General features: G+C 47.3%; 1 pseudogene; it reads left to right on the top strand.

The window, feature by feature from the left end:
- Positions 1 to 348: 348 nt before the first annotated feature.
- Positions 349 to 2,493, top strand: LOC130493448 (zinc finger protein OZF-like; annotated as a pseudogene).
- The last annotated feature ends 11,484 nt before the right edge of the window (positions 2,494 to 13,977 follow it).

Genomic DNA, 13,977 nt, shown 5'->3' with positions numbered 1-13,977 from the left:
CAGGAGCTCGGGGAGATCAGCCAGTTAACGCACGCGTTTATTTTCTGTATGTGTTGTCTTAAGTCTTTACCGGTAGTTAACTTCTGTATCGTTTCTTTGTTTCTAAAACCTAATCAACCCCATTGTATTTACCCTATATGTGTACCGATATTTCCCCATGCCTGTATTCTAGCCTTAAGTTTCTATGACTTGCTGAACTCGCTGACTTTCTGAATAAAACTTTTAACTCGCTGCATCGTCTGGAGTGAAGTCCCTTATACCAGGAACGCAACATGTTGCAAGAAGCCTGACAGTTACATAGGTACTGACTGGACCTCTTTCTTTCTTCCAACAGCACATGTAGAGGAGATGCTTGGGGAATTCCAGGCATTCTCTACAGAAGAAGCTAAGAATGAAGACTCCAAAAGTAATGTTGGGGATAGAGATGGACCACAGATGCAGGAGGGCAACCACACAGACAAGAGGAGGGACAAGCCCATACTGTCCCAAAGAGAAGGGAGCTTCCGTGAAATCCCATTCCATGAAGAAAGGTCAACCAAAACAAGAAAGTACGAAGACCTCCATGCTAACCAGAGAGTCCACTCCAGGGAAAATGAAAATGAAAGTGTGGCCTTTGGAAAAACTTTCAGTAAGAACACGAGTGATGTTTCCAAGATGCAAATTGCCGCAGGAGTAAAACCATATGGATGCGTGGAGTGCAGAAAGACCTTCAGTCGGAAAGCAGCCCTTACTTCACATGAAAGAATTCACTCAGGTAAGGAGCTGTATTAATTGTTAGACTGCAAAGAAAGCTTTTCTGATGCAGCAGCCTTTCATGTCCTTTTCAAGTGTCTATTAGTGAACACTTCAATGTACAGCAGAAAAGAGCCACTGCAATGTTTTGAGCATGGATGGAACTTCAAGGGAATGTCAGACCTCCTTGTGTGTGTGCTAATGGGCTCTCTCTTTTTATTCCACAGGGGATGATCAGTGGAATGAGGGTGATGAGGAACTGTATCAGCTATTGCCAGATAAAGTCAAAAATGAAGATTTGCAAGGAAATCTCAAGAATCAAGGCAGACCTAAGAAGCAGACAGGAAGTCCCATGATCGAGAAGAGGGATAAACACATTCTTGGCCAAGGGAGGGATTTCTGTGAACTAATCCCCCTGATGGAGAAAGCATATAAGTCTTTGGAGTGTGGCATGAACGTCTCAGATAAAACCCAATATAAAATCCATTTGCATATGCACAGAGGAAAGGAGACCCATGGATGCTCTGAGTGTGGAAAGAGCTTTCTTTGCAGAGCAGAGTTCCTTAGACATCAAAGAACACATGCAGCAGAAAATTGTTCTTGCTGCTCAGATGGCAAGAGCTTCCTGCAGAAGTCAGACCTTTTTCAACACCAAAGGATTCATTCAGGTGAGAAGCTATTTATCTGCTCAAGGAATAGAAGGATGTTTTTTCATGGAAGGAAAAGTAAGGCAATCTTCCCAAAGCACAGTATAAGGAAGGCAAGTAAATGCTTTCAGTGTGGAAAGTACTTCAAATATAGATCACAGCTACTTGTTCACCAAAGAATACACACAAAGCAGAGACCTTTTCAATGCTCAGAGTGTGGAAAGAGATTTAGTCACAATAGCTCTCTTCAAAGGCATGTAAGAACCCACACAGGGGAAAAGCCTTTTGAATGCTCAGAGTGTAGAAAGAGATTCAGTCAGAGTGGCTCTCTTCAACAGCATCTAAGAACCCACACAGAGGAGAAACCTTTTGAATGCTCAGAGTGTGGAAAGAGATTCCGTCGGAGTGGCTGTCTTCAAAGTCATCAAAGAACTCACACAGGGGAGAAGCCTTTTGAATGCTCAGAGTGTGGAAAGAGATTCAGTCACAGTAACAATCTTCAAAGTCATCAAAGAACTCACACAGGGGAGAAGCCTTTTGAATGCTCAGAGTGTGGAAAGAGATTCAGTCAGAGTGGCAGTCTTCAACAGCATCAAAGAACCCACACAGGGGAGAAACCTTTTGAATGCTCTGAGTGTGGAAAGAGATTCAGTCGCAGTGGCTCTCTTCAAAGGCATGTAAAAACCCACACAGGGGAGAAGCCTTTTGAATGCTCAGAGTGTGGAAAGAGATTCAGTCGCAGTGGCAATCTTCAAAGGCATCAAAGAACTCACACAGGGGAGAAGCCTTTTGAATGATCAGAGTGTGGAAAGAGATTCCGTCAGAGTACCTCTCTTCAAAGTCATCAAAGAACTCACACAGGGGAGATGCTTTTGAATGCTCAGAGTGTGGAAAGAGATTCAGTCAGAGTGGCTCTCTTCAACAGCATCTAAGAACCCACACAGGGGAGAAGCCTTTTGAATGCTCAGAGTGTGGAAAGAGATTCAGTCAGAGTAGCCATCTTCAAAGTCATCAAAGAACTCACACAGGGGAGAAGCCTTTTGAATTCTCTGAGTGTGGCAAGAAATTCAGTCGGAGTAACTCTCTTCAAAGGCATCAAAGAACTCACTCAGGGGAGAAGCCTTTTGAATGCTCAGAGTGTGGAAAGAGATTCAGTTGCGATGGCGATCTTCACAAACATCTAAGATCCCACGCAGGGGAGAATGCTCAGAGTGTGGATAGAGATTAAGTCAGCATGGCAGTCTTCAAGAACATCCAAGAACCCACACAAGGAGAAACCTTGTAACTGCTTAGCTTGGGAAAAGAGCTTTTCTTGTAATTCTAATCTCAAAGAGGGAGGCCACACAGACAAGAGGCGGGATAAGCCCATTTTGTCCCAAGTAGGGGGCTTCCGTGAAATCCCAGTCCACAAAGAAAGATCAACCAAAACAAGAAGGAACAAAGGCCTCCATGCTAACCAGAGAATCTGCTCCAGGGAAAATGATCATGAAAGTGTGGCCTTTTGGAAATACTTTCAGTAAGAACACAGGTGATGTTTCCAAGTCTCAAATTCCCTCAGGAGAAAAACCATATGTGTGTGTGTAGTGCAGAAAGACCTTCAGTCGGAAAGCAGCCCTTACTTCACATTAAAGAATTCACTCAGGTGAGCAGCTGTATAAATTGTTAGACTGCAAAGCAAGCCTTTTTGATGCAGCAGCCTTTCATGTCCTTAGTGTCTATTAGTGTACACTTCAATATACAGCAGGAAAAAGCTACTTCAATGTTTTGAGCATGGATGGAACTTCAAGGGAATGACAGACCTCCTTGTGTGTCTGCTAATGGGCTCTCTCATTTTATTCCACAGGGAAGATCAGTGGGATGAGGGCTATGAGGGGCCACCTCAGCTATTGCCAGATAAAGTAAAAAATGAGGATTTGCAAGGAAATGTCAAGGATCAAGGCAGACCTATGAAGCAGAAAGGAAGTCCCATGGCCGAGAAGAAGGATAAACCCATTCCTGGCCAAGGAAGGGATTTCCATGAACTAATCCCCATGGTGGAGGAAGCATATAAGTGTTTGGAGTGTGGCATGATCTTCTCAGATCAAACCCAGTATGTTATCCATTTGCATATGCACAGAGGAAAGGAGACCCATGTATGCATGGAGTGTGGAAAGAGCTTTCTTTGCAAAGCGGAGCTCCTTAGACATCAGGAGAGAAACATTCTAGCTGCTCAGACTGCGACAAGAGCTTCTTGCAGAAGTCAGACCTTTTTCAACCCAAAGGATTCATTCAGGTGAGCAGCTATTTATCTGTGTGAGCTCTTGACCCAAAGAACCAGAAATCACCACAGAGACATTTAGAATCCAAGCAGATGGCTTTTACTGGTCAAATAGGCAATACAGTGCACAGAAGATAAAATGACAGCTATGAGTGTCTTGCTAGCTAGTTGGCAATATAAGGCTTGAAAACAGCGGGAGATTACAAAGCATCACCAAAGCCTAAACAGAGCACACTTTCCCAGGCTTTGGTATGTGGAGCTGTCCTTGAGGTCTGGACGGTTCAGCAAAGGAACAGAGGCAACATAGAAACTGAGATAACAGCCTGACATCCTGCTCCCCTTAAGGCCCCCTCCCATTCTGCAAGGGGGCTGGTCTGTCTGGGTAGGCAATGTGAAAGGCGTTGACGAGTTTGGGGGCGGAGACATCCCGTGCGCGAACCCATTCGTCATAGGCAGGGGGGAAGTGTTTCCAGCGGACCAAGTATTGCAAGACTCCATGGTGTATGCGGGAATCCAGGATTTTAGAGACTTCGAAATGTTCTTCCCCCCCCCACCATTATGGGCTGTTTAGGAGGCGGCTCCGGGTGCCATTGCGGGGAAGCAACATGGGGCTTTAGAAGGCTGATATGGAAAACGGGGTGCACACGCCTCAGGGTTTTGGGGAGAGACAGTTCCACCGTGACAGGATTTATGATGCGAATGATGGGAAATGGGCCAATGTACTTAGCATTGAGCTTATGGCACGGACGGGTGGAACGCAGGTTCTTGGTGGAAAGGTATACCAGGTTACCCACTTGCGGGTCCCCCCCGGGGGAACGATGCTTGTCGGCCTGCGCCTTGTATTTGCGCTTGGCTCGGTCAAGGTTGCTAACCAGCCAGGGCCATGTGGTACGGAGGGTGTGTGCCCAAGAGGCAATGTCGGCATCCCCCTCCCCCTCCAAACCTTCTATCGGGGTGATAGGACCGAAGTCCTGTCCATACACCGCATAAAACGGGCTGAAGCCTGTGGACTGATGTACAGCATTATTGTAAGCATATTCTGCAAAAGGCAACAGTTCTACCCAGTTATCTTGGTGGTAGTTGACATAACAGCGCAAATAACATTCAAGTACAGCATTGACACGTTCAGTTTGACCATCCGTTTGGGGATGGTATGCACTAGACAACCCCTGTTCCACCCCCACCAATTTGAGAAAAGCTTTCCAAAACTTAGCAACGAAACTACTTCCGCGGTCGCAGATTATTTTGCGCGGAAACGAATGTAGTCTAAAGACATGTGACACGAAGAGGCGGGCCAACTTCTGAGCGGAGGGGATCCCCGCACATGGAACCAAATGTATTTGCTTAGAAAATAAGTCAGTGATAACCCATAATACAGTTTTTCCCCCGCTGAGAGGGAGATCCGTCATAAAATCCATAGCAATCACTTCCCAGGGTCTGTTGGGTATTTCAAGTGGTTGCAGTAGGCCTGGGGGCTTGCCTTGAGAACGTTTCACTGTGGCGCAAACAGGACAGCTGCGAATAAAAGAGTCAATGTCAGAACGCATTCCCCCCCACCAAAATTGTCTGCGCAACAGGTGAAGGGTTTTCAGGAACCCAAAGTGTCCAGCTGTCTTTACTCCATGAGCCAAGTGTAAAACGTCTTTTCGGAGCGCTTTGGGCACATACAATTTCGAGTCTTTGTACCACGAGCCTCCTTGTTCGATTACACCAGGAGGCATTGTTTGATCTGAGCGTTCCATAAGGCATTGTTCCCGAAGGGACTTTAAGAAGGATTCGGAGATGGGGGCCCCCCCTTTGGTGGAGCTGGAGGAGCGGGAGCGCCGGCCATCATGAGTTTCGGTTGCGGAGGCGGCTGGGCAGCCGGTAGGGCTGGAGGAGCTTGCGCTCCGGTTATTGCGTGCTTCCGTTGCGGCAGCGTCTGGGATCGAGTTTGTACAGCTAGTACAGGCAGGGCTTCTCTTTGTGCGGGTGTAAATAAAGAGTTTGTTGGCCGATCGAGTTTCGCCGGGTATTGAGGTAACCGGGAGAGAGCATCTGCGAGAACGTTTTGTTTCCCAGGGACATGCTTCAGGACGAAACGAAACTGAGCAAAGAATTCTGCCCAACGCTGCTGTTTTGCGGACAATTTATGGGACCCCGTGAGGGCAGCTAGATTTTTGTGATCGGTCCAAACTTCAAAGGGAACTTTAGACCCCTCCAGGAATTGTCGCCATAGAGTAAGTGCATGGTGAACAGCCGATGCCTCTTTCTCCCAAATGGGCCAGTTCAATTGGGAGTGCGCAAACTTCTTCGAGAAGTAAGCGCAAGGGTGAAGGAGACCATCCGGCCCTTTTTGAAGAAGAGCCCCTCCCATAGCCACGTCGGAGGCATCGACTTGCACAATGAACATTCGATTTGGGTCTGGGTGCCGTAGCACGGGTTCCGAAGTGAAGAGGCGTTTGAGGGCTACAAAAGCGGTTTGGCATTTATCAGTCCACAGTATTTTAGCGGAGGGTAAAGTAGCCGAGTTTTCTTTACCCTTGGTTTTCAGCAGGTCGGTAATGGGTAGCGCCACTTGGGCGAAGTTAGGGATGAACCCGCGATAGAAATTAGCAAAACCTAGAAACTGTTGCACTTGTTTGCGGTTGGTAGGAGGGGTCCAATCGAGAACGGATTGGACCTTGGTAGGGTCCATGCTAAGGCCATGGTGGGAGATTATGTATCCTAAGAACGTTATTTTGCTCTGATGAAATTCGCATTTAGCCAACTTTGCAAAGAGTTGGTGATTGCGCAGGCGCTGCAGAACTTCTCGGACCAGAACTACATGCTCATCCATGGTTTTTGAATAAATAAGAATGTCATCCAAATAAACCACCACCCCGCGATACAGCAAATCGTGGAGGATTTCGTTGATGAGTTGCATGAAGACCCCCGGGGCCCCTTTCAACCCGAAAGGCATCACGAGGAATTCAAACATTCCAAAACAGCTAGAGAAGGCAGTGAGGGGCTCGTCTCCTTCGCGGATGCGGACCCGGTAGTAGGCTTCTACTAAGTCCAACTTGGAGAATATACGACCCTCCTGCAACTGCCCCAAAATATCTGATATTAGTGGTATAGGATAGGCGTTGGCTTGAGTAACTGCATTGAGTTTTCTGAAGTCAATGCATAGGCGAAGGTCGCCCTCCTTTTTTCGGACGAAAAATGCAGGGGCTGAGTTTGGGGCATTCGATGGGCGAATGAACCCTCTGGCAAGGTTTTTGTCCAAAAAGTCTCGTAGTACAGTGCGCTCGGAAGCGCTCATAGGGTAAATTTTACTCTTGGTTAGTGTGCAGTCCTTTACCACTTCAATTGCACAGTCAGTGGCCCGGTGGGGGGGTAAGGCATCACATTTTTTAATGTTGAAGACATCAGCAAAGTCCTGGTATACATCAGGGAGGGATGGCGGTGATGGGACTTCGGAGATTAATGCCGAAGCGGGTGGAGACAGCACCGCAACTTGCTGTCGGTGCTGGTCGCATTTGGGGTTGGCAAAGGAGATCGTGTTCGTGTCCCAGTCTATACTGGGACTATGACCTTTAATCCAGTTAATTCCCAGGACCACTTCAAATCGGATAGGGGCTATGGTAAAGTCTATTTGCTCCCAGTGGGAGCCAATTCCCATCGCCACCCCTATAGTGCGATGATCAACTGGGCCCCCTTTGAAATGGCTCCCATCCATTTGGGCAAAATGGACGGGGGCTGGTAAAGCCTCGGACTTGACTTTGAGTGCTGCAAATGTGGCTTCATTGATGAGAGTGCGAGCGCAACCGGAGTCAATAAGTGCCTTGACAGGCAGTTGGGGACCCCCTTTATAGTGTTGTAACACTGCGTCCACATACACCGTACTTTCTACTTCTTTCACCTTCGTCGGTTTCGTAGGTTTTACAGGAGAAACTGCGGGGGTCTGCGGGGACGTTCCATTTACCGCAGACTGTGACCGGTTATTAGACAGGTCAAGAGGCGAGTCCAGGTTTAGCACTGGGGTATCCTGGAGATGATCCCTGTCCGAAGATGGAGAATTGTCCCCCACTGGGGCACTTATAATCCGAGACCCGGAGGGGTCTGTAGAAACAGGAAGATCGGGAGAGTCTCTGAACAGAAGTGCAGAGGGTGTGAACCGACCTGGCGTTGTACTGCGGGCGGTCGCAGCGCCTCTGCGTTGAGACCTTCCCCGGTTTTGTGAAAGGTCAGGAAGCGAATCCAGGGTTAACGCTGGGGTATCCCAGGAAAGAGCCCTGTCCGAAGACGAAGAATTGTCCCCCACTGGGGCACTTGTAATCCAGGACCCGGAGGGGTCTGCGGAAGTAGAAAGTGCAGAGGGTGTGGGCCAACCCGGTGCTGTACTGCGGGTGGCCGCGGTGCCTCTGTGTTGAGGTCGTCCCCGACCTAGCGTTATACTGCGGACGGCCGCGGCACCTCCGCGTTGAGACCTTCCCCGGTTTTGCGAGAGGTCAGGAAGCGAGTCCAGGGTTAATGCTAGGGTATCCCAGGGAGGATCCCTGTCCGAAGACGGAGAATTGTCCCCCAATGGGGCACTTGTAATCCAGGACCCGGAGGGGTCTGCAGAAATAGGAAGTGCAGAGGGTGTGAGCCGTCCCGGTGCTGTACTGCGGGTGGCCGCGGTGCCTCTGCGTTGAGGTCGTCCCCGAGCTCGGGGCAATGCATTCGGTCGAGGGAGTTCCAGGCGTTGAGGACATGCTGAAACAAAGTGGTTCATCGCGCCGCAAACGAGGCAAGCTCCCCTTTGGAATCGGGATTCGCGATCTCGAGGGGGCCGTGCTGATCTCTGCGGGCAGGGAACGGAGACTTCGGGGGGAGGCTTTTGGTCTCCCCTCACCTTGGGTCGCTGACAAGGTAGTATCTCTGCCGAGTCGGCAAAAGAGATCTTCAGTTTGGGTGGTCTCCATGGAACTGGAGGTAGTACGGGTGCTGGTGTAGATCCAAGCAACGGGACCCCTGGACTTCCTGGGGGTGGCAGGACGGGAGCTCTGGGGTCCCCTGGCGCCACAGGCACTGCTAGAGTTACTGGCAACATGGGCGTTCCGCCCAGAGGTGCCGCAGGTTGCTGCGGTTGAGCCTGATCCGGAGACCCTGGTTGTGGAGCTGGGGCCGAGCCATCCGGGTCAGCTTGTATCTGCTGCAAGCAGTCGTCGTGAAGCAAAACGTGCATTTGACCCTGCAAGTGGGCCACCCGGTCTATGTGTTCCCGATTGTGCTGTCGGAGCAAAAACATATCCTTGCCCGCATCACCTAAGCGACGGGGCTGGCTGATTCGGAAGTTTGCAGTCCAGAGAGTTTCCTCATAGTGCAAGTCCTCTTTGGTTCCCTTACGATCCGCTAAAACTTGATCCGTTTCAAGTTTGGTGGTCAGGGTCGTGGTCACTAGTGGCAGAGCTTCCTGCTCCCATGCCGACATAGAGCCGGCTTGATCCGGAAGATCCAGTTGCGGCAGGACCTGAACCGCTAAGGTCGCTGCGTTGACGCCAAAGACGGGGGTTGACAGCTTAGCAATCCCGGCCATTGAAGCGGTGGTCGAGGTCATTCCGTGGAGGAGCGCAACCATCCGTTTTGCCAGTACTTTTAACCCGGCTCCGCACAACCGGGCCAGTTGAGCATCCTCCACTAGACAATCTGACACTAGGAGGTCGTGGCGGGCGCTGGCCTCCACGCTACGCCCTTACAAGTCCAGTCAGGCGGCTACGTTCCACTTCTGCCCGATGAACGTAGTCTAGGGCTTCCCCAAAGGAAGGTATCCAGGAGGAGACCCTTCCAGAGCTCCTGCTCCGGGGAACAGATCCACCGGGACCGGGCTCACTCGGAGAGCTCTGTCGTAGCTCTCATCCGAGCGGCAGGCGAGCCACACGGGGCTCCAGGCACGGTAAACTCACTCGGAGAGCTTTGTCTTAGCTCCCATCCGAGTGGCAGGCGAACCCTTCTGGGCTCCAGCCTGACTGATGAAAAGGGTGATGAAGGAGATAGCTGTCATAATGTGAGCTCTTGACCCAAAGAACCAGAAATCACCACAGAGACATTTAGAATCCAAGCAGATGGCTTTTACTGGTCAAATAGGCAATACAGTGCACAGAAGATAAAATGACAGCTATGAGTGTCTTGCTAGCTAGTTGGCAATATAAGGCTTGAAAACAGCGGGAGATTACAAAGCATCACCAAAGCCTAAACAGAGCACACTTTCCCAGGCTTTGGTATGTGGAGCTGTCCTTGAGGTCTGGACGGTTCAGCAAAGGAACAGAGGCAACATAGAAACTGAGATAACAGCCTGACAATCTGCTCAGAGAATGGAAGGAAGTTCTCTCATGGAAGGAAGAGTAAGGCAATCTTCCCATAGCATAGTATAATAAGGGCATGTAAATGGTTTCAGTGTGGAGAGTACTTCCAATACAGATCTCAGCTCCTTGTGCACCAAAGAATACACAAAAGGCAGAGACCTTTTCAATGCTCAGAGTGTGGAAAGAGATTCAGTGAGTGGTTCTCTTCAACAGTACGTAAGAACCCACACAGGGGGAAAGCCTTTTGAATGCTGAGAGTGTGGAAAGAGATCCAGTCGGAGCAGCGATCTTCAAAAGCATCTAAGATCCTACACAGGGAAGCATGCTCAGAGTGTGGATAGAGATTAAGTCAGCGAGGCAGTCTTCCAGAACATCCCAGAACCCACACAAGGAGAAACGATGGAACTGCTTAGCTTGGGAAAAGAGCTTTTCTTGTATTTCAAATCTCAAAGACAACCTCAGATCATAGAAGGGGCTGAAGCTAAGTAAACTCCTGTTAAGAGCTTGCATCTACACAGAAATCTTACCCTTATGTGGGACTATGGAAAGACATTTAGCCATGATTGAAACCCCCAATAGATCTCCCGGGGAAGAGAGCAAGGATGTGTTCTGTAGGTGGAAGGAGATTCAAGACCAACTCCTGTCACGGTCTGTGACATAATTATGGTATTTTGTGTACATGTGCAGAATTAATTTCATGTAGAGCTTGAACAATAGAGCTTGAAGGAGCCCCATGGCGCAGAGTGTTAAGCTGCAGTACTGCAGTCAAAAGCTCTGCTCACGATCTGAGTTCGATCCCAACAGAAGTTGGTTTCAAGTAGCCGGCTCAAGGTTGACTCAGCCTTCTATCCTCCGGAGGTTGGTCAAATGAGTACCCAGCTTGCTGGGGGTCAAGGGAAGATGATTGGGGAAGGCACAGGCAAACCACCCCGCAAACAAAGTCTGCCTTGGAAACATCAGGATGTGACGTCACCCCATGGGTCAGGAATGACCGGTGCTTGCACAGGGGACCTTTACCTTTAGAGCTTGAACACAACATACAAATTGAACCACAAACTGCAGAGGTTTGTGTAATGAAAAGCCTGGCAACAGCTTGCAAAATGCAAATGTCCTTAGAACAGGCTGACTGAATTCTCTCAAGGTCTGAATTCTTTCAAGAGCTAATTAACTTACCCTGGTCTTGTCCCTGAAGGGAGAAGAACAGAGTCATTCTTCACTATCTGCCAGAAAGGTGTATCTGAAATTACCCTTCCTGATTCAGCTGCCAGCTGTCAGCTGCTCATATCTCAAGAGCAGAAAAGTCCTGCTATTCTCAAACCTTGAGAAGGTGTACTCAAAGACCTCAAGGTTATAAGTGCAGTAAGCTTCTTGCTTTTTATAACCTTGCTGAAGGCTATGTTTCCTACTGACCAGATGGTTACATGTTACAATGTGAGCAATAATTGTGTTTTATGATTTATATAATTATATATTGTATTATAGATTTCTAAATAGTCTCATTTAATGCGTACTGAAGATGAGAATTGTATGAAAATTGAATATATGGAGTGATCATGGTGCTCAGAAATGATTGTTTATATTTTAAGCAAAATAGACTGAAAGGAAAGGGAGCCCATATTTGGTCATGGGGAGAAGCTAATAACCTGAACAGCTGTAACTAAGACATTATTGCACTGCTCATGTTATCTGAAAGTGAGGAGGAAGATATCCCTCCTGATAGTAAAATCAACACTCTTAATGAGTCTGAAACAGTATAAATACAGCCACAGTAAGCCCAGAGAATCAGAACCTTCCAAAGGCTCTCAAGAAAAGGCTGACGGGTATGTATGGCTTAAATACATTACTCTAGACTTTATGAATTAGATACTTTGAACTGAATCAGAATAATTTGACTGTTATATTTTAGAAGTTGGATTTTGAAACTGAATAGTATGTAAGACTTGCTTGCTTTTACTTCATACATTGTAAATACATACATTGTACTTTGACAAGAGTTTTTATAGAAGTGTTAAAAGACTTGATAATCTGCATTTTACACATATTTTACTAGAAGTATATCAATAAAAAGACTTGCTTTTTAAAAGTAGGTAAAGTTGTTGAGTCCTGCTTACTCAATGACTGGCTGAATAAGATAACTTCACTTCTCAGTAAGTGATACATTCTAAGAGCCTGTCATCTGAACAGTACGACCCGCTTCACTCCTATCCCCTTCTGCATTGCAGATTCCATGCAAGAGACACTGTTCCTTCAGTGTTACTCCTCTGAAGATGCCTGCCACAGCTGCGGGCGAAACATCAGGAAAGAAAATACCAAGACCACAGTCACACAGCCTGGATAACCTACAGGAACCTATAATCTCAGAAATGTTCAATGTGTGGCAAGAGTTTGAGGCAGAGATCTGACCTTCACGTTCCTAAGAGAATGTATATAAGTTGGTTCTGATGAGGTTCTTTGAGTGGTAACTGAAATAAGGGTCCTTTTAGAGGTTGCCTTCCTCTGTGAAACGCGATACTTTAGTTATCTGCCAACCGAACTCTTTCTGACGTCTGCAAAGCTGGCAAAAAACACTTCTGTTTTCCAAATCCTGTGAAGAAATAGACAGGATGAAGATAGCAGATATCTATTGCCTCCCCGCTGCTGGACAAATCCTAGTGTGGACAGCTGGCAACCCCAATTTTCAAACATTTTTACCTGACAAGGAGTTCTAGAGAGGCATCCTGAAACCTTAATTCCCCCCCAGCCCAGCTTGCTGCACACTTTTTGGGGTTGCCACTTTGAAGCCCAAAGAGTTCTGGCAGTAGGATTAAACTGGGTTGAAAGGGAAATATTTTGCCTCCCTAACTCAACTATATCAACATGGTGTGGTCGTTAAGCGTGGTAGTTTGGAGTGGTAGAGTCTGATCTGGAGAACCGGGTTTGATTCCCCACTCCGCCACATGAACGGCGGAGGCTAATCTGGTGAACTGGATTTGTTTCCCCACTCCTCCACACGAAGCCAGCTGGGTGACCTTGGGCTAGTCACTCTCTCTCAGCCCCATCTACTTCACAGGGTGACTGTTGTGGGGAAGGGAAGGGAAGGGGATTGTAAGCCGGTTTGAGTCTCCCTTAAGTGATAGAGAAAGTCGGCATATAAAAATTAACACCTCTTCTTCTACTACTACTCAGTAAGTTCAAAGGGATCAGGCTGACCCCCTCTCAATATTCCAGTATTGTGGAGATGAGCAAGTCTCCTAGGAGTTGGTAGGAGAAAAGTAATAGGTCTCCTTGGAGTTGGTAGGTTCACTCTGTGGGACATTAGTTCCCAATCCCAGTTGTCCTCCCCACCCACATTCTCCTCAAGAGATAATTCACACTTTGTTTTTTCCTTTCTGTGGTTTGTGGTGTGGTTTTTTTTTAAATGAGGTGGGCTTCATTCATGTTAGTGTGGCATGCTTTTTAAAATTGTGTATAAAGCTGTAAGAAAGCAATCCTCTTGCAGATGCTGGAGACAGGCACCTTATGCCCTGACTGATGTCCAGGATTGAACCAGACCCACTTTGCCCAGATTCATGATGGGGGTCAGATGAGTTCAAAAGCCAGAGTATTGACTTACGACTGCATGGATCTGGGTTCAAATCCACACTAGGCCTGGAAGCCCTTTGGAAGCAAGATAGTTGTAAGGATTCAATGTGGGGGAGGCATTCTTAGAAGAAATGTGTTCAACAAGTTTGGAAATCTGAGGACTTCCTTTTTTGATGTTGTTCTACATTTTTATCGAAATATACAAAGTATTACAGAATATACCAAAATATGAAAATATGAAAGAAAAACATACCAAAAAAAGTGAAAGATAAAGAAATGTAAGAAATATAATACAATAATATAGAGACCGACTTTCAACTCTCTTCATACAAAATAAAATATTATATACACTTTGGTAAATTTATGTTCTAAACCCTAAAGTCATTTTTCTATCCCTAAAATACTGATTTATATATGTTGACCATACCTTCCAATCTATATTAAAATCAGAAATCCAACACAATTTAAATGG

The sequence above is a fragment of the Euleptes europaea genome, chromosome 1 (genome assembly GCF_029931775.1).
Source record: "Euleptes europaea isolate rEulEur1 chromosome 1, rEulEur1.hap1, whole genome shotgun sequence".
NCBI classification, from domain to species: Eukaryota; Metazoa; Chordata; class Lepidosauria; order Squamata; family Sphaerodactylidae; genus Euleptes; species Euleptes europaea.
The sequence above is the reverse complement of the archived record's forward strand: the minus strand, read 5'-3'. Positions and strand labels throughout refer to the sequence as shown.